Source organism: Macrobrachium rosenbergii, chromosome 5, assembly GCF_040412425.1.
Source record: "Macrobrachium rosenbergii isolate ZJJX-2024 chromosome 5, ASM4041242v1, whole genome shotgun sequence".
Classification (NCBI taxonomy): domain Eukaryota; kingdom Metazoa; phylum Arthropoda; class Malacostraca; order Decapoda; family Palaemonidae; genus Macrobrachium; species Macrobrachium rosenbergii.
Window position 1 is genome coordinate 64,947,809 of NC_089745.1, and position 19,325 is coordinate 64,967,133.

A 19,325-nucleotide genomic window follows, 5' to 3' on the forward strand; every position below is an offset into this window, starting at 1 on the left:
AAATCTACCATTTCCTTTTCTCTTACTTCGAAGGAATTGTCTTAAGTTATGAAGGAGGGTCTTTTTACCTTTTCACTTCACTCTCTTCTTTACATAGAATGCTGTTGTGAAATGGGAATGCATTTTGGACGAATTTTTAAATGCATTTAGTAACTTATGCAACGTACTGTAAGCTCATTTGGCAATTTTGTAGCTTTCATAAGGTTTGGTAGGAAAAATGTGCTTTAGATCTTTGGACTAAATTAAAAGACTTTCTTTGCTTCTTCGTCTTATAAATATTGTTTTTTTCTATTTTTACCGATTTCTAATGTCATTTATTTTTACATATACTCCATAATTATTCCATTGAAAGGAAAGTTGCGTTAGCTTTAGCTTGTCGTGTCAGCTGTTTACTTGGCGGTTTGTCATATTGGAAAATGAGGAACTAAACAATCGCCTTTTCGTAGAAAGCATCGCCAGAAGAAGATCTGTATAAAGTGGCGTCAGAATTAGAGGACTTACTGCACACGTGGCCCGGCTCCCGAGTGCTCAGAGTGCAGAGTGATAATAACGGCCGGACATGTGTTATGTGAGTGTCCAAAGTGTGACCAACAGCGACTGTCAACTTTTGGAAATAAATCATTGGAGGAAATTTTGTCAAATCTTTTACATTTTCAGTCGTTCCAATTTTGATGTTCATGATGGAACTGTGATTTAATTAATAAAATACAAAAATAAGTAAATAATAAAATCAAGAAAACCCTTATAGCATTTGTCGAATTTAAAAGTAAAATTTTAAAATATTACTTAACTTATATTCTGAATTTTAATATGCCTTTTTCGTGTGCATGTAAGGAAGCATGAGTAAATATATTTATTGTATGTACGTGTTCCAGTATGAGATCATGTGCCTATCTGCAGTTTTTAATTTCATTTTAATTCGTTCATCGTCGTACTGAATGATCTATTGGGTCCTAGTGCTTGGCGTCAGGCCTAGACCTGGTATTTTAATCTAATCCTTCGGGCCTGCCCTATGAGAGCTGAAAGTCAGCTCAGTGGTCTGGTTAAACTACTTTAATAATAATAATGCCAACACTGACTTCTGTCGGTCGAGCCACCACCTCCAGGAACAACGATCGCATGAGGTCATGAGACTGAAAAAGACTCCGGTGTTGTTGTTCGTGCGAGTGGCTGTGAATTCCATTAGTTCGCGGTGATATGAAACCACACCCAATCTTTCCACGTTGAAGCCATTCTCTCGCTCTCCGGACACCGTCCCCTCTCCTCTTCCCTTTCCCATTCCATCCACTTCTCCATCTCCCTTAGTAAACCCACTTCCCTTCTTTCCCTGCCCCGCCATCAGTTCGTTGTGCCTCCCCGACCCCCAACCGACTCATACGACACCCTTAGGGAAATGCCAAAGTGAAAATCAAATAACGTTCGAAAACTGACAACAGATTTCAATTTGCATAGAATCAACGGAAAAGGAGGGGAGGCAGGATCTTAGGCTGAAAAGATATATTTTATACTGAAACAATAACAGGAAAAAGGGAACCACGCTCTAGATGGAACCATTCATTTGGTAGTTGGTGGTCTAGTCTCGATGGCGTGTCACTGGAAGGTATTCGGATCTCACTACTATGTTGATCAGATTGTACGTTTGTGCAAAGTTTTTTCTTTTTCTTTTTTATTTTTTTTGCTGTGTAAAGAGTTTTCTGTAGACAAAAGAAAGCAGCTTTATTCCTCTTAACAGCATTTACTTCTCTCTCTTTCTCAATTGGATTTGCAGCTTTAGACGATGAGAAAATTCCTTGAAAAACAACAAAAAGGCTGTTGTCAAAGCAAAGGGTTTTCTATTTGTCAGCAAACAATTTGAATTTAAAGGCTTCCAGAAATATTTTCGTTGGAGAGAGAGAGAGAGAGAGAGAGAGAGAGAGAGAGAGAGAGAGAGAGAGAGAGAGAGAGAGAGAGAGAGAGAATGAATCATATCCGAAATTATTTCGTTTTCCGCTTGTCCATTATCTTGACATTTTAATTTGTTACCTTTGTGTTGATTTTCGTTAATTCTTGCGTGAACTTTGAACTTTGTTTCGTGGTATAGGTTTTGTAAACACGTACAGGTGTGTATACATATATACACACATACACACACACACACACACACACACACATACATATATATATATATATATATATATATATATATATATATATATATATATATATATATATATATATATATATAATTTGTGTATGGCAGTGTATGGAGCAAGCAGTGGTCAGTAAAATATTTCCATTTAATTTTAAAGATGTAATAAAGTTCACCCTGAAAATATTTTGAGATGTGAATAATTTATTTTGCGTGTCCATTTCTCTCACTATATCCTAAAAGTTCCCCATGTATTTCATTCCTTCAGCAGTTGTTTTGTGTTTAATAGTGATCCTTTCTGTAATCTGATTTCAGTTTTTCTCCATATATGAGATTTTTTTGGGATTGTGTGTGATTATAGAGAAGACCTGAGACGATATGTACATTCACAGGAAGATGACAGTGTCATATGACTTGGGATATGCTAGGGTAATATAGAATTTGTTGTTTACATGGTGAATAATGTTCTTTATGAGATTAGCCTATGAGTTAATACGAAGTACGTATATCAAGACTCAGTTGAAAAAGTAGATTTTTGTCGAGGAAAATGGAAATATTTTTAAATATAATTTTTTTTCCACTTTCTTTCTTTTTTTTGTTTTGTCCTTTATAGATCTTGAGTGGTTGAGCATTATAGAAACAATTAAGTCCATTTTACATAGTTTTCATATTAATTACTGTTTTTCTATTAGCACGGTAATCTGCGTGTGATAGATAGACGCAGATACTTTGTAAAAATTACTTTGAATGGTGTATATACAATGTAGTGTTGTTGCCTAAATAGTGTTATTTGAATTATGAAATAAGCAATACAGTGTCAGACGTTGAAGAAGATTTCAGTGATTCCTGGCTTAGAAATAAAGTATAGTGACAGCTGACCCAGCAGTATTGGAATTGTGACATTACACATAAAGCCTAGGAAGTTTTAGTAATAGTTGATTTATAAGAGAGAACTATATTGTTGATACACTTTTTAACTGAGAGAGCCGAAGCTAATAATAGTTGACATAATACAAGGAGACTAGAATTTTCAACATAAAGCAGGAAAACAGTAATATTATCACGGAAACAGCATCAGTTGGCATGTTAAGATTATGAAACAGAGCATTTTTAGCTGAAAGCTTGCAAGTACGTCATGGATTGGTATGTGCTCAGCATTTTATTTTTTTTACCATTAAATCTCAATGGAATTGACGTCATTCGTTGTCTTACATACGTTTACTATTTCTAGTGACCAAGATGCAGGATATTGGCTTTTATGTTACGGTTTCACTTCACATTTGTTACAGGTTCCGGTCGTTAGATTTGTTTTTATCATATCTTACACAATAACAGTAAATTTTGCATAAAATCGCATTAGTCATTTCACACACACACATTATATCTATCTATCTATCTATCTATCGATCTATCTATCTATCTATCTATCTGTCATATCTATATATATATATATATATATATATATATATATATATATATATATATATATATATGTGTGTGTGTGTGTGTGAATATATTTACTTATTTATTTATTTGTGTATGCGCACACTTTTTTTGCATTGATCTTAAACTGAGTAAATAGTGCGGTCGTCATACCTGAAAAATTTTCATTTATTGACAATTGAAAATAGATCTTGTGTCAGATATATCTAAAGTATGAGTGGAGTTTTTTTGTTTTAACACCTCTGATGTTATTTGAAAAGGAAAGGGTTGAACTTAGGGTCCCCTCCAATAAGCCATAGCAGTCTGATATCGAAGTGGTTCGTAACTACAGACTACAAAAATAAGTGTTTTTAAAAAGGAAAATTGTATAGAAAGATTGTCCCAGTATTAATTACACAAATCAAGAGAATGACGCTTACGAAAATGAATGAATATTTTTAAAACAAATTTTTCGGCTGAATTGTGTAGTGCTTATTTTTTTTTTTTAAATGTAGCTAACATTTTTGATGTAGATTACAGACACTGATAACGCGAATATTCGCAAAATCGATTAGTTTTTAGTTTTCTGTAAAAGAAAACTATTGTGCCGGCTTTGTCTGTCCGTCCGCACCTCATTCTGTCCGCCCTCAGATCTTAAACACTACTGAGGCTAGAGGGCTGCAAATTGGTATGTTGATCATCCACCTTCCAGCCATCAAACATTCCAAATTGCAGCCCTCTAGCCTGCGTAGTTTTTATTTTATTTAAGGTTAGAGTTAGCCATAATCGTGATTCTGGCTACGATATAGGATAGGCCACCACCGGGCCGTGGTTAAAGTTTCATGGGCCGCGGCTCATGCAACACTATACCGAGACCACCGAAAGACAGATCTGATTTCGGTGGCCTTGATTATACGCTGTAGCGGCTGTACAGAAAACTGGAAATTGCGCTGAAGAAACTTCGGCACATTTTTTACTTGTTCTATTTGATCGCTAATAGTAACTGTGACACTTTTCTCTGGTTTTTAGATGCGTTAGTTGAGCAGGCTGGAGACTTTTCTCTGGGAACAGAACGAAGGAGTGTGGGAAAAATTGTGTGATTCTTGCAGTACGTTTACCGCCCACAGTATAATGAAAACAGTGTATTTTCGTCGTCCTCTTCTGTTGCAGAGGCAAAGGTACTGAACTTAATGTGCCCTTGGTGAAGAGGAAAAGTTGACCTAATGGATTTTCCCAGATTGTATCCACTTCTATAACTCCTATGTTAAAAAAATTAAAACATTTAACTCATGAGCCAGAGTTTGGTCATTGTACAGCACTTTATGCTTGCAGGTCGTTCCATATTTTGGCCTATCTTCATCGTAAATTAATTTTACAGATGAAAATAAATAATGAATATGTTAACTTGAAACTGTGACTTTAAAAACTACACCAAAACATTTTATACAGTACTTAGGTGTTCTGAATGTTCCATTGGCTTGGGCAAAATATATAATAAACAATTTTATTCAAAATTAGGTGAGGAGACATAGGTGTAGAATAATGAATTAAGCAGGGAAACTAATTATGAATTGCAGAGAAATGAATTAAGCAGGGAAACTAATTATGAATTGCAGAAATCAGCATGTTCTCTTGTGTTGGAATGCAGCACAGACCATTTGTTATTTGGCGTTCAAGGGAGTTAAAACCAAGCCGATTTTATGAGATGAAACGACAAGCGACAGGACTGGCACTGACAGGGAGTAAAATTTTGACTAAAAGATTAACTGTCAAACAGTGGTCCACGAGCAGGATGTTTTTACCAGTAGAAAATGATGTAAATTAGATAAACGGGAACCAATATGACAGTAGTGCTTTTCCACAAGTTATTAATGTTTTGTTTGGTGCAAGGACCAGAAGTGTGTTGAAGTGGCAGGGAATATCACAATTTTTGACTTCATATTAATGACTGAAAACTTTATTTTCGAATAGCGCTAATGCGGCGGCTTCCGTTCTGGTAAGTTTTAACGAGACTTGATTTATAGCAAAATTAGACTTGGAATGACTGATGCAGCCACTCTCTAGACAGGATGGCAGTGGAGTATGTGTGAGATCAGACCAAGGATTAACGCGTGTGCTTTTATTCGTCCTTAAGAAGCAGCAAAAAGCTCATGAACTTACTAGCAAGTTTCTGCAGCAAAAAGAAAGCAGGGTTAAAAGTGAGTTGATGGTCGTCAAATAAAAATGAAAAAATGAAATCATAACCATTGGCAAAATAAGTTTATATATATAAGCAAAAGGAGTGTGCTTGAATGTGCCTTAAAGGAATCTTTTCCTTTTAATCATGTTGCCTCAAAAATACACCTCTTACTTCTTCCTAATGAACATCACATTCTTTGGAAGCTTGAATTTTAAGTCAATGGCCCCTGTGGGCTTGTTCCATACGAATTGGTTTCATCTTCCGAATAATAATAATAATAATAATAATAATAATAATAATAATAATAATAATAATAATAATAATAATAATAATAATAATAATAGTGTAGGATACGGACTTAAGAAACCCAAGTAGCATCCTCCTCATAACCTTGAGGGAGCGATGGAAATACCACAGGAAGCATTGATTTGAGGATATAAGCCAGGGAGAAGCAACAAGGAAAGGATATGGGAAGACTTTGACCGAAGCACCCCTTTGACAGCTTTTAATAAATAGGTAAAACTTAAAAAGTTTCATTTTCTTCAAAATCCCGGGACCGTGCCTTGAGAGAAATAAGGTATTATTTGAATGTCTTCCGAGTTACAAATCACGGTTAGTGTTGGTCCTCACAAAGATATCTAACTGGCTTACTTTGAGGATGCTTACCTCCCTTGCTTGTTAATTTTCTTATTTTCTATTCGTTTACTTCATTTTATGTATTTGTTTTGGTGACTTGTTTTTGATATATGTATTTAGTTTTAACTACGTCACACTTTGTCCTTTTTCCAATAGTATGCGCATTCTGTTACGTTGTTGCTTGTGGCCTCATTGAGTAGGAATGTCTGATGGTAGCCTGCGGTAGCAGCGCTGTCTTTACTGCTCCTTTGTGTGGGAACGTCATCTGAAATTAAACGAATCATAACTCACATTTATAAATGAATGAAGTAGTTTAAATGAGGAAAACTACAGAAACAAATAGATGGAATTCGCATGCCATAATGACCGTTATACTTCCCCATTCCTAAAACATTAGTTGCTCTCGTGGAAGACCTTTGAGCATGCACCGCAAATGCGTCCCGCAATTAGATCTCAAATGAAAGACATTTCGGTCATCATGTGAGTCTGTGTCCATTGTCTGTGATTCCGCAGAGAATCATAATTGTGATTGAGTGTCTGTCATTTCTGCTGGAATGTTTGCCATATATCCGCAACTAAGTGGGCAAAAGCATGTTTGAGAACTGAGTGCATGCTATACGCTGTTGCAGAGAAGTCTTAGGATGTAATTCTCTCTCTCTCTCTCTCTCTCTCTCTCTCTCTCTCTCTCTCTCTCTCTCTCTCTCTGTTAGAGGAATGTTTTTGGTATTTTTTAATTAGTCCTGCTCCTTACGGCACGATCAAAATATTATCCATTATAATTTTTAGAATAACTGTTTTTTTAGAATAACAATAACCTCAACCATACACTTATATAAACATATATAAAGGTCGTGTGTGGGTGAGTGGGTGCCCACAATGTAAACTTTCGCCTTTTGTGTGCTAAAATGTCATTCCTGCTCTTGTACCAACAATATTCAAGAACTTACGTACTGAAACGTGAAATTTGCACATTCTGACTCTCAATGTTAGCTCTCATTTTAGTCGTCCATAATCACTTGCCTTCTTTTTCTAACCGTCGTCAACAGAATTAAGAAAAGGTATTGCGTTCACCTGTACGTTTGTGTTATATCTGGCGTTGGTCAGGATGTTTCGTTATCTTTTGTTATGTTCAGTTTACTTGGATTTTGACTGACCGGCAATTGTTTTCCCCTCCGTTTATCTGTCTGCCTCCCTGTCACTCAAACTTAGTCAATCGCAACTCCTAAGGAGAGAGATCGTCATTCTGTCTGTCTGAAAGTGGGTCTGTTACACTTACGTTAGTTATCGTTACAACTCCTCCTACATGGTGGAAGGAATTTCAGCTAAACTTGAGAGAAAGGTAGACCACCATGCATCGTTATGCATGATGGGAGGTGGGCGCTTGTCTGCCGGATTTCCTCTGTCGGAATTTTCTCCAAAAATGCTCTTAGAAAGAAGTTGGTTGGGGATCGGTAGGAAAGGAAACGTATTTGCTGTAGCAGTCTTCCCTGACTGCATGGAAATAGTGTTCATCGATTTAAATGTTCATATTTTCCGTGTCTTTTAATTGAATTTATTTTCACATAAGTTAATTATCAGAATGTCTCTATTTTCCTTAGCCATTTTGCTCACCAACATTTCTGTATTGGAGCACATTTTTTTAGTGGCGTGATTGTCTTCTGCTTTTACTTCGGATATTCACTTGAAGCCTTTTTCCTTCTGGAAGCATGTACAGTCTCGGGTTTACCTTGCGTAAAATGTACGACCTTTTCTCTCTCTCTCTCTCTCTCTCTCTCTCTCTCTCTCTCTCTCTCTCTTTTGTGTCTTGCCTTTAGTGGAAAAAATCTTAATTACCTTTGGTCGGCGAAGGTTAGTTGACACCAACTTGCACTTTCACTTGTAACTCGATCTCGGGTTCAGTCTACACGCATTTTACTTGAATCTTCTTGTCATTTTTATTTTTAATTTATATTTTGTTCTTTTACTTTCTAAACGATCTCCGTGTCCAAATGTAATTTGTATCTTTACACCCGGTATTCTGTTGCTTTGCAATTTTTTAGTAAATGCTTATTTACATGTCAGTTTTCATATTTCTTCATAACGTTTTCTGGTTTTGCCATATTTCCTGGAATATTTCAGTATGAAAATAGGCTAAGTGCATCGTGATTCTTCATCAGCCTCCCACGCTGACCGGAAGTGGGTCTTGACGTTATAGGCTTCTTCATTTCTGATTTTGACCAATCCCTTTATCGTCTTCATTTTTTCTGTACTTGCTTTACAGCAGACTAACATCTTTTTTCTGTACTTGCTTTACAGCAGACTAACATCTTTTCTGTACATTTTGATTTTTTTCTGACCAACTAACATCCTGTACTTTATCGTCTAACATTTTTTCTGTACTTGCTTTACAGCAGACTAACATCATGTTTGTGCGTTCTTCCTCTTTCTTGCTGAGCTATGATGTCGCTACTTTGGCCACTGTTCTTTGCCATCATTCTACTCCCTGTTTCTTATTAGCATTTCGTGTTCCTTCTTTTAAAAATGTTTCTTGATTTTAAAGGTATTCCCTGTTTTAAATATCATAGATCACTCCGTGTGGTTCTTTCATTCCTTTTTATCATTTTGTTGCCCCACGCTAACTTTAGGTTAGAGTAGGTGCATATTAGTTACTCAGATTGTAATTTAATTTCTCTGACGTTATTCCAGCTGTGCACCTCCTATATTTTACGTTTTATTGAACATCTAATACCTGACGTTTATGAGTTTGCCTTCACGAACTCTGTCGATCCTAAACATAGTGCACATAAGTTTTTTACGGCTGAAAATCCTGAACACAATGCTGTTGCTACAGAAAATCTTTTATAACTTTGTGTGTAGCGACATCAAATGATTCATGACCTCTCATTTGTTCCCCTTTATTGCCTCCCATTTCCTAGCATTTGCCTCGGCGCTTTTCCCTCCTTCGGGGTCATCATGCTGTTCGCCAACCTCTGCAGTTATCCCTCAGTCTCCGCTGTGATTACCAAAAGCATCAGCATATACAACTTCCCAAAGTTCTTGGTCTGTGGTCTTCTTACTAGGCACATCCATCACTTCAGAGAGAGAGAGAGAGAGAGAGAGAGAGAGAGCTCTTAAACTCTGAAGGAAGTGTTAATATCCTTCATTGTTTTACAGTGTCTTGTAGTGCAATACTTCAGTGTGATTCATCCATATTGAAAAAGTTTATTTTTGTTTATTTATTTTCTGTAATCATCTTTCCACTTCAGTCTCGTGAACTCTCTTCCTTGGAAACGCAACGTGTTCTTAAATCTCGAAATCTTTAGATGAATAATAGATCTTTTACGTATGTCTTACGCTTCCTGCCATACGCTTCAACTTAGCTTTTTTCTTTTGCATAAAAAAAATCTGTCAGCTGAGAACCGGTAAAAACTGGTTCTTCATTTCCTTCAGTTAAACTGAAAAACAAAAGTTTTTTATAACATACAAAATATATCACCAGACAGAACTTTGATGCTTTTCTTATTCATTGAGGTCATAAAGCTCCTGCTATCTGAATTAGTTTTAGAGAGTGAATTTGTTGAAGCACAATTTATGTTCTCTGATCCAATGTTACATTGTTGGGTCTTACCACGACATTTCTTTTGTATAGTATTTTAAAAAGCCGTATGTATTACTTATACCTAACTAATTTTACTGGCAAAAGACGCCAAGTGCATGTGCCATGGCTATTCCGATTCCTGTTATTTTTGTTTTCCTTTGGTACATTACAGCCAAATCATATAGGACCAAGACACTTCTATTTATTCATCTGTAGTGTGTGCTCAAAGTTGCTGAGACGCCCAAGTCGTTTATCAAAATACCATTTGCCTCCCAAGTTTTAACGAATTCGGTCATTCTATTATTTTTTACTCTGACTTTCTTCGCGTCGTTCTCTAATCGCCTGAGATTAAAGGTGTCGACAAATTCTACTTCAGTTTCCTTCGAGAGCTCGTCACACATACAAAGCGAGAGAGAGAGAGAGAGAGAGAGAGAGAGAGAGAGAGAGAGAGAGAGAGAGGCGCGTGACACTCGTTGCATTAATGGTGATTGCTTCGGCTGAAAGTAAATACACGTGATCTGTATCCTGCTGACATATTCGGAGTGAAAACTCTAAAGTCTATGATTTGTTAAGTTTAACCCCTGAAATATTCGTCAGAAATTTATGTTTACTAAATATCCTCACGGCAATCCTTCTCGCAGCTTTTCGCGTCTAAAGCTCTATTTAATTTCACTGATGAATTATACGCCAGATTTTTATTTGCTAAATCGTGCAGTTGAAATCCTTACAGCTTTTGGCATTTAAGGCTCTTATCAGTTTGATTCCTGAAATAATCGTCAGAGAGATTTATATACAACATCGCTTCAGTCAGATCGTTCAAAAAACTGTTGGAGTCCATTACCATTTGATATAACCCGTGAAATACTCGCCAGAGCTTACGACTTTTGTGTCGTCTACGGCTTGTTTAATTCAACTCCTTACATATTCATCAGAGATTTTTAATAATAAATTACCGTATACAGTCTCTCTCTCTCTCTCTCTCTCTCTCTCTCTCTCTCTCTCTCTCTCTCTCTCTCTCTCTCTCAACCCCCGCCCCCAACCATTATGTTTTTTGGGCTTAAGGCCTTTGTTCATCATAGACTTTTATTTACCAAATATCCTTCCTGGAATCCTTCTCAAAGCTTTTGCCGTTCTTGGTTATATTTTATTTAAATCTTGAAATAATCGTGAAAGATTTATTCACTATATCGTTTCAAGAAAATCATTCTCGTGCCTTTTTGTGTGGGTGGTTTAACATAATATAACCCCTGAAATATTCCCAAAATTTTTATTTACTCAATTGCCGTACCGAGACCCATCGGTAAGCTTTCATCCCAAACGCCTAAGCATTTATTAAGTGTCTCAAAATTCTTTTTGTATTGTTGATTGCTATTATACGAAGAGTAAATATGCTTAGGTTTCTCCTGTTCATTTTAGAACTTTCTCCTGTGTTCTTGCGATGATGAAATCTTCATTATAATGAAGGCACCAAAAAGGTTCATCACCGCATTGACGTTAATTGTATTTCTTGGAATTGTGTATAATATGATGCCATTTGTATGTCGATTTAAATTTAATGTTTTCATCGTCGTATTAATTTTCCGATTTTACTTCTTTGACATTATAATGATTTTCTTTGAGTGTGTTGATGCTATAATTTCATCAGTGTCACAATCCATTTAATTGTTTTCGAAGATTAATGAAGTCTTAACCTTACAGCATTTGCATTCCTAATCGTTATTCGTCTTTGTTAGGAACGAAATTATGATTTATCTTGCGTGTGAATGGTGGCTTATTTTTGTGTGTGAAAATATGTTGTTTTCATAAGATTTAAAACTTAAATATAGTGTATTCGCGAGTTCTGGCTGTTTTCGGCCTGACCGCCTTATGCTATATGAATCATGAGAATGTTTTTGTTGAATTTAACGTAGATACTGCTTTCAATACACTGTATCTGATTAAATTTATCATGTTTAATGCTTCTGTGAACTTTATCTTGTTTCGTCATTACCATGGTCTTGTTGAAAGCTGTCACACGACGTTTGTAATTGTATGTCATTTATTTAGGATATTGGTAGAGGTAGCCAAAATTCATCCCGCTAAATTCTCTCTCTCTCTCTCTCTCTCTCTCTCTCTCTCTCTCTCTCTCTCTCTCTCTCTATATATATATATATATATATATATATATATATATATATATATATATATATATATATATATATATATATATATATATATATATATATATATATATATTATATATATATATATGTATATATATTATATAAGTATGTATGCATGTATATATGTGTATGTATATACACATATGTGTGTGTGTGTTTACATAGTGCATAACATTTGTGCTGCCCTTTGGTGTGTTGCATTATTTTGTGAAAATGAAAGTTGTTTTTTGTTCTGATCTCCGATGCGTCTTAATATTTGATTTCATTTTACTCTTTTCAGGTGAGTTGGCACATGTGTTTTTCAGTTTCATCTTTCGATCTAAGGTAGGTTATGTATATTTTATACTTATCATATTACCATATTTCTCCAAATAATTTTCTTTAACAGTATTAACAACGCAATTTTTATCGATATTATATATACTAATCCTTTTCCTCCTCAAAGGGAGGGACTTGAGACGGTTTTAACCAGCCGGTTCTCGGTAAATCTTTGTTTGAATGAGGCTGATAGCTCAATGCCCTTATCTGCTCCGGTCGCGAACCCACAGTTGACTAACCCCCCCCCCCATATGTATGATTTAACGTTTAGGCCAACCGGGTCACTGAATGTTTCATGACGCAAGCCCTAAGACGTCTTTATCTGCACCCGCCTTCCCCGAACTTGGGTCTCTCGCTTCTGAAACAATGTTGCTATCCACTGAAACATTATTATTATTATTATTATTATTATTATTATTATTATTATTATTATTATTATTATTCACTGATTAAGGATTAAGGCTTCTTTACCCACATCCATATTTCGTTGTTGCTATTGTTAATTGGTAATGTTGTGCTAAAATTATACCCGTACACATTTGATTTGTCAAATTCAGTGGTATTTCAGCAGTGATTAATTTCATTGAAATTTCTGCATTCTCTCCATTATGTTTTGGGCCGTAATTTTACTTCGATAGATATCAAGTTACTAACATAATAAAGTTTTGAGTTATACAATATATCGTTTCCATCGGCATCACCCATATTATTACCAAGTAATAAGGGAACAACTTACCAAGTGAGTTGTTCTTGATTTTTCGTTGTAGTATATCTCGGAGTAGAGCCAATTGGTTTCCTAATAGTTTGAAGGATTACTTTTCGTTTTTATGGACTCCTGGGCTATGTTTGCTTTTGCCTTGGCAGTATCATGAGATCCTCTACTTGCCTCGTAACGGAAGTTTGTTTTTCCTTTTAAGAGGAAGGCACTGGACCTTGACAGTCGTTTTAGTTTAGATGACCTACGTTGTTGTAACGCTAGATTACTGCAGTTTAACAAGTTAGTCAGTCATGAATCGTTGTTTTTTTTCAATAATAGATACGTTTATTTTGATAGTATGCAAATATAGGACTATATGATCATTGATAATTATTGTTTTTTGCCCCATCGGGCGGAGGTGGTTGTAGGGGTTGTGTAGAGCGTTATTGCCAGTATACAGGCTTCATTTTAACGGGAAACGTACAACCAGCCTAAGGATTTGAATAAATGTGTTGTTCTTTGGAATACGTGAAGCACTGTGGCTGTTGCAAGGTATGTTGCAAAGTGAGGGAGAACGTCATACTTCAGACGATAATTACGGCTGAGCGCTAATTCTCCTCCCTCGGCGTTACAGTCCACAAAATATAGGATCTTTTGCTGTTGCGTCACGACATCACCACTGTTTAGGTTGTTCGTTGCAATGGCCGTTATTATCGAAAGATTGCGTCCTACTAGGTTTTTGTTATTTCTTGTAGATGGATACTTGCAGTTATATCAGTTGACGCCGGTCATGTTGATCGCGATTGCTCGTCTCTGAGGTCACTACCATTTTCTTTTAATGCGTAAAATGGGATTGACCTTCAGGTGGAGTCAGTGGAACTACCGCTGTCACGTTCAAGTGGCCAAAAAGGTAGGACAAGGCAGTACAACACCTTCGCGGCTTCTGATAAATTTTCAGATTCATTACAAGTAGTTCCCCGGGATTTAGCTCTTCGTTGAGTGAGTCGGTAGAGCTGCGGACTGGCGACTCACTGGGCCGGAGTTCGATTCCCGGCCGGCTGATGAAGAGTTAGAGGAATTTATTTCTGGTGACAGAAATTCATTTCTCGCTATAATGTGGTTCGGATTCCACAATAAGCTGTGGGTTCCGTTGCTAAGTAACCAATTGGTTCTTAGCCACGTAAAATAAGTCTAATCCTTCGGGCCAGCCCTAGGAGAGCTGTTAATCAGCTCAGTGGTCTGGTTAAACTAACATATACTTAGCTTTGTACCTCTTCTGCTTTATTTTGTGAATCTCTTTATCTTGCTGTCCCAGTGCTTGGCTTGACAGCCTAAATTTCATAAGTAAATCAATTATTAGTAGTTTACGTAGTCAATGCAAAGGCAGGATAGATTCTGTTTCTGGTCTCCCTGGGGAAATCGCAGTGCGCGTATAGAAGCAAACATTTGACTCTCATAGGGAATTGTATAGCGACACAGGAAAGTCCAACGAATATCGAATATGTATCCTTGGAAGCCTGATTGTGTATGGGGTCTTGGACACTTGTCAAAGACTTTTGTAAGAAATGCAGTAGTTGACATAGATGTTTCTGAAAGAAAACCATATGGAGGTAGACAAGGTACGTTCTTATTTAGACCAAGGAACCTGCATGACGGCGAGATGTTACACCTGGTAGGAATAGAAAACCGATGAGTTAATAAACTTTTTTGGTCGTCACGCAATGGGGGCCGGCAATGAGGAAAGTGTGACAGAAAATCGACTAATAATAAGGATGAAGAGGTCCCATGAGGAATCCCATTCCGACAATAGTGACCAGTTCCGTAAATAAGGTTAGCCAATTGCCTGTCTGTTGTACGGGCTGAACGCTTCCTGCTGCATTATTTATGATCTTATCACGTAGTTAATCATGCGAATTTTGTCATGAATACAGTTACTGTTTTTAGAAATTGAGTAGGATCGGTCCCTTTGGATCATGTCCAGTTTTAATTTTTTTTCGGTGGCGATCAGAGAAGGTCAAAGATTATCGCTTTGTACATTTGATATTATCCGCTTCCGGGCGTTAATCTCGACGCTGGTGTTTAACCCAGGCATGTTATCAGTATTTTCATATAAAATTTGGCAGTTTTACTTTTTATTGTTTTAACTTAACGTGTACCAAGCACATTAGTTAAATAAATAGATTACTTTTTATGTTAACTCGCAAAAATACCTGGATGAAATCTTTTATAACGATGTAAAAAATATGCGTAGAGTCTTATTATAAATGTTGAGAGTAAGGCAGCTTTGTGCAAAGGATAGTATTTTGTGCATAAAGCAGATGTTTAAGATACTCCTTATTAAGGGGGCATGGGTTGTACTTCTGCTGATTTTTTGATGTGCATCAGCAATGTTTTATTAAAAAATTTTTTAGATATAAGCATACAGTTACTGGGATGGTTTGCTTTTGATGTTAATTGTCTGGAAGAAGGATGCTATATTTTTTATACTTTTTTGTATATGTTGTACAAGAAATTGTATATATTTAGCCATTGTTATGCATGGCTGCTGAATGTAAGAAAATTATGTAGTATATCTGTCAGTCTGTAAAATTGTATACGGTATATCCTTTACGTAATATCCTTTACGTACATACATACATCCTGTTATGCGTTTGCTAATTTCTTAGACGTATTCATAAAACCACCCGCTTTGAGAAATTCGCGATCCCAGGTCATAAAATAGTCACGGTTGTGTAAATGAATGATTAGATCATCATTGACTGTGGTGGACGTCATGCCGTAATTGGGTTCGTTAGTTATGAAACGGTGTTCATTATGGCGTTTGGCGTTCACAAAACCAACATCAGTAATTAGAACCAGTTTCCAACTGGGATGATAACGTAACTTATTTGTAGTGGAATAATGATTTGTTTGTCACGTTGCGAGCTTTGTGGTGGTATGAATGATAAGCTTTAGCTGTCATTAAATTTATATTAAATTTACATTTATTCTATGAAAGAATTTGTGATTTATTATTGACTGTATTATTACAGTGAATTATCTTCGTACAAGACTCTCATTGATTAAATTTTGTTGGTGGTTCAAGCAACAAGAAAAATTAGGGGAAATCACGAACACACTTTTCGTTGTTGAACTTCTTCATAACAGATCTGATCAAGTCCTTAGTAAACGCAGCTAAGTCGGTGAGCCTCGCTTAATGAACTCACTGAGGTGAGTAATCAGGAACAGTATAGGTGTTTCTTGGAGTTACCAAATCTATCTGGAAAGATCTCTTTGAACAAACCATGACCGTGAGTGCATTGCTGCTGATAGGGTATCGTAACACCTCACTCAGCATTGGTTTTATAGTTTTACCTTGCAGGTAAACACCTTTTTACTTATTGCTATGGATTGTCTTGGTATTATAAGAACTACTGTTTCGTTTCTAGTTGATTGATAGGGCCATGCATTTCAGCGGTAATTCGTGTCCTTCTCTTGTTAGAACTGCTATGATTGGGTAAATAATTAGTTACTTTTGTGGATCTGCAATAAACTTGAAAAAGAGGCTAAAAAGCATGGTACAGTATTGCTCATGCTTGTAGAACTGCTGTACATTAACGTAAGAAGGGTTTTGGAGAGAGAGAGAGAGAGAGAGAGAGAGAGAGAGAGAGAGAGAGAGAGAGAGAGAGAGAGAGAGAGAGAGAAGGATGGAAATTTTCACGGATAACAACTAATCTAGTTGTCTTATTTAAATTAGATAGTCAGTGAAGTAGGAATTTCCCTTTGGATTTTAAGCAGTTGTTGTTTCAGTAACCCTCATCTTCATATATCTACTACTCGTTACTCTCTGACATCAAAATATTGGGTAATTATAATAAGAAGAGGTATCACATTTACAATATATTGCTCATGGTTTATTGATTTACTTCATATATATATATATATATATATATATATATATATATATATATATATATATTATATATATATATTATGTATATATATATATATATATGTGTATATATGTACATATACATCTATCTATCTATCTATCTATCTATCTATCTATCTATCTATCTATCTATCTATCTATCTATCTATCTATCTATCTATCTATATATATATATATATATATATATATATATATATATATATATATATATATATATATATATACATACATACAGTATATATTGTATTGAGTTAATAGAGAGTGAATGCTTAGCTGTAACTACGTTCGTGGGAATATAATCTTAAAGAGTTCATAGGGTCTCCATGTTTTCACGAGAGAACTGCTTCACTGGATCGGAAAGCAGGACCGTTAGCAAAGGACGAATGCCGTGTGTGACAAATCTTCAGAGATGAGGTTGTCAGGCCCACACCCTATTTCTTGACCGTAGCAGACGCTGGTACCCATTTCCAGCGACTGGAAAGCAACTAGATATTTTTCATTTCTGGATTTGAAAAAAATGTCCTAAAACTCTGTTAAGGGAGAGATATGATTCTCCAGCTGTTAATCAGCTCAGTGGTCTGGTTAAACTAAGATATACTTAACTTTTTTTTTCAGTAATGGATCCTTGAAACTGGTTTAAAAAGAAAAGAGTTAAATTAAAAGAGAAAGAGCAGTTATAGATAATATGATTGTGAATTTTTCACCATGATAGTAACTAAATGAGAGAGAGAGAGAGAGAGAGAGAGAGAGAGACTGTTGGCCAAGAGAGCCTTACCTCGCAAGAACAGGTGAAGATCATTACCAAAGTTGTTGCTTAGTAGACGTGAATGTACTTGAGAGAGCTGAGAGTCATGCAACAGCATTGATCTGGATTCCTTCTAGAAACTCCCGTGCTCTTGACAATTTTTCCTCCTGTTTTATTATTGTAGTTCGGTCGTAAGTAATGCTGACCTTTGTCACAACTCTTCTGCATTGTTCTCTAAGTCTCTGTTTCTGCCAACGGAGCTCATATTTCGAGTTTTACGAACAAAGTTTTTGAAGGGACCAATCCAGGAATTGGCGGAATGTGTCGCCAGTTTCATGTCTGACTGGTTTATCGATTGGCACGATGGGTCCAGATTCATGAATTAGGTAACTGGGCTGACTGGATCTATGCTTACACTACTACGCTCACGTAACCTACTCACACAACTTCTCGCAATAGTTTCATGACAAACTTCGATTGTGTGCCGGCCGATAATGTCTTGACCGTGACGCCTTCAATCTCGTTTTATTAGATTTCTTTAAAATTAGCGAAAAAGTTTTTTCGTCAACCTTTGGTCTCTTTGCCGTTGGCTCTGTCCAGCAATGAAATGGATAGGATACATATTTTCTTTAAGCTTGGGATTGATGCAAGATGTAAATCGCTTTTACCTGGAGATTGCTAGGTTTCTTTACAACAGCTTGTGCGTTATTCGTATGCGAGCATTAGGGATAATCCATGCCAGCTCGAAGGCTGACACGTGTGTGTCTATATATATATATATATATATATATATATATATATATATATATATTATATATATATATATATATATATATATATATATATATATATATATATATATATATATATATATATATATATATATATATATATATATATATGGAATAATAAACACATCAGAACTTGTTTCACAAAAATATATATATATATATGTATATAATTTATATATATATATAATTTATATCATATCTTACCATATTTGTAATAGCCACAATAACCTCTCAACCTCTCGATTTTTTCAGTAATTGTATAACGTTTGTACCCGAGATCCAGTTGAAGGAACAGATGAAGAAGCTGGCGCCCGGTCAGGATTAGAATCCGCACCCGATATTTCAGAATGAGGTTAACGTTAAACACTTGACCACAAAGAATACTGGACCAGGCATCAGTGTGTGTTCATCCCATGCTTTTTAGGGACGACATAAATCAAGCACTGTGAAGGAATCAAGAAGTGAAGGCGTTATTGCGGTTATTACAAATAAATATACATCTGGTATTAAGTACCAGCAAATCTCTCTCTCTCTTTTCTTACACACACACACACACACACACACACACACACACACACACACACACACACACACACACATATATATATATATATATATATATATATTTTATATATATATATATATATATATATATATATCTTTGTATAAATATTGCAGTTATTACAAATAAATATACATCTGGTATTAAGTCACTCTCTCTCTCTCTCTCTCTCTCTCT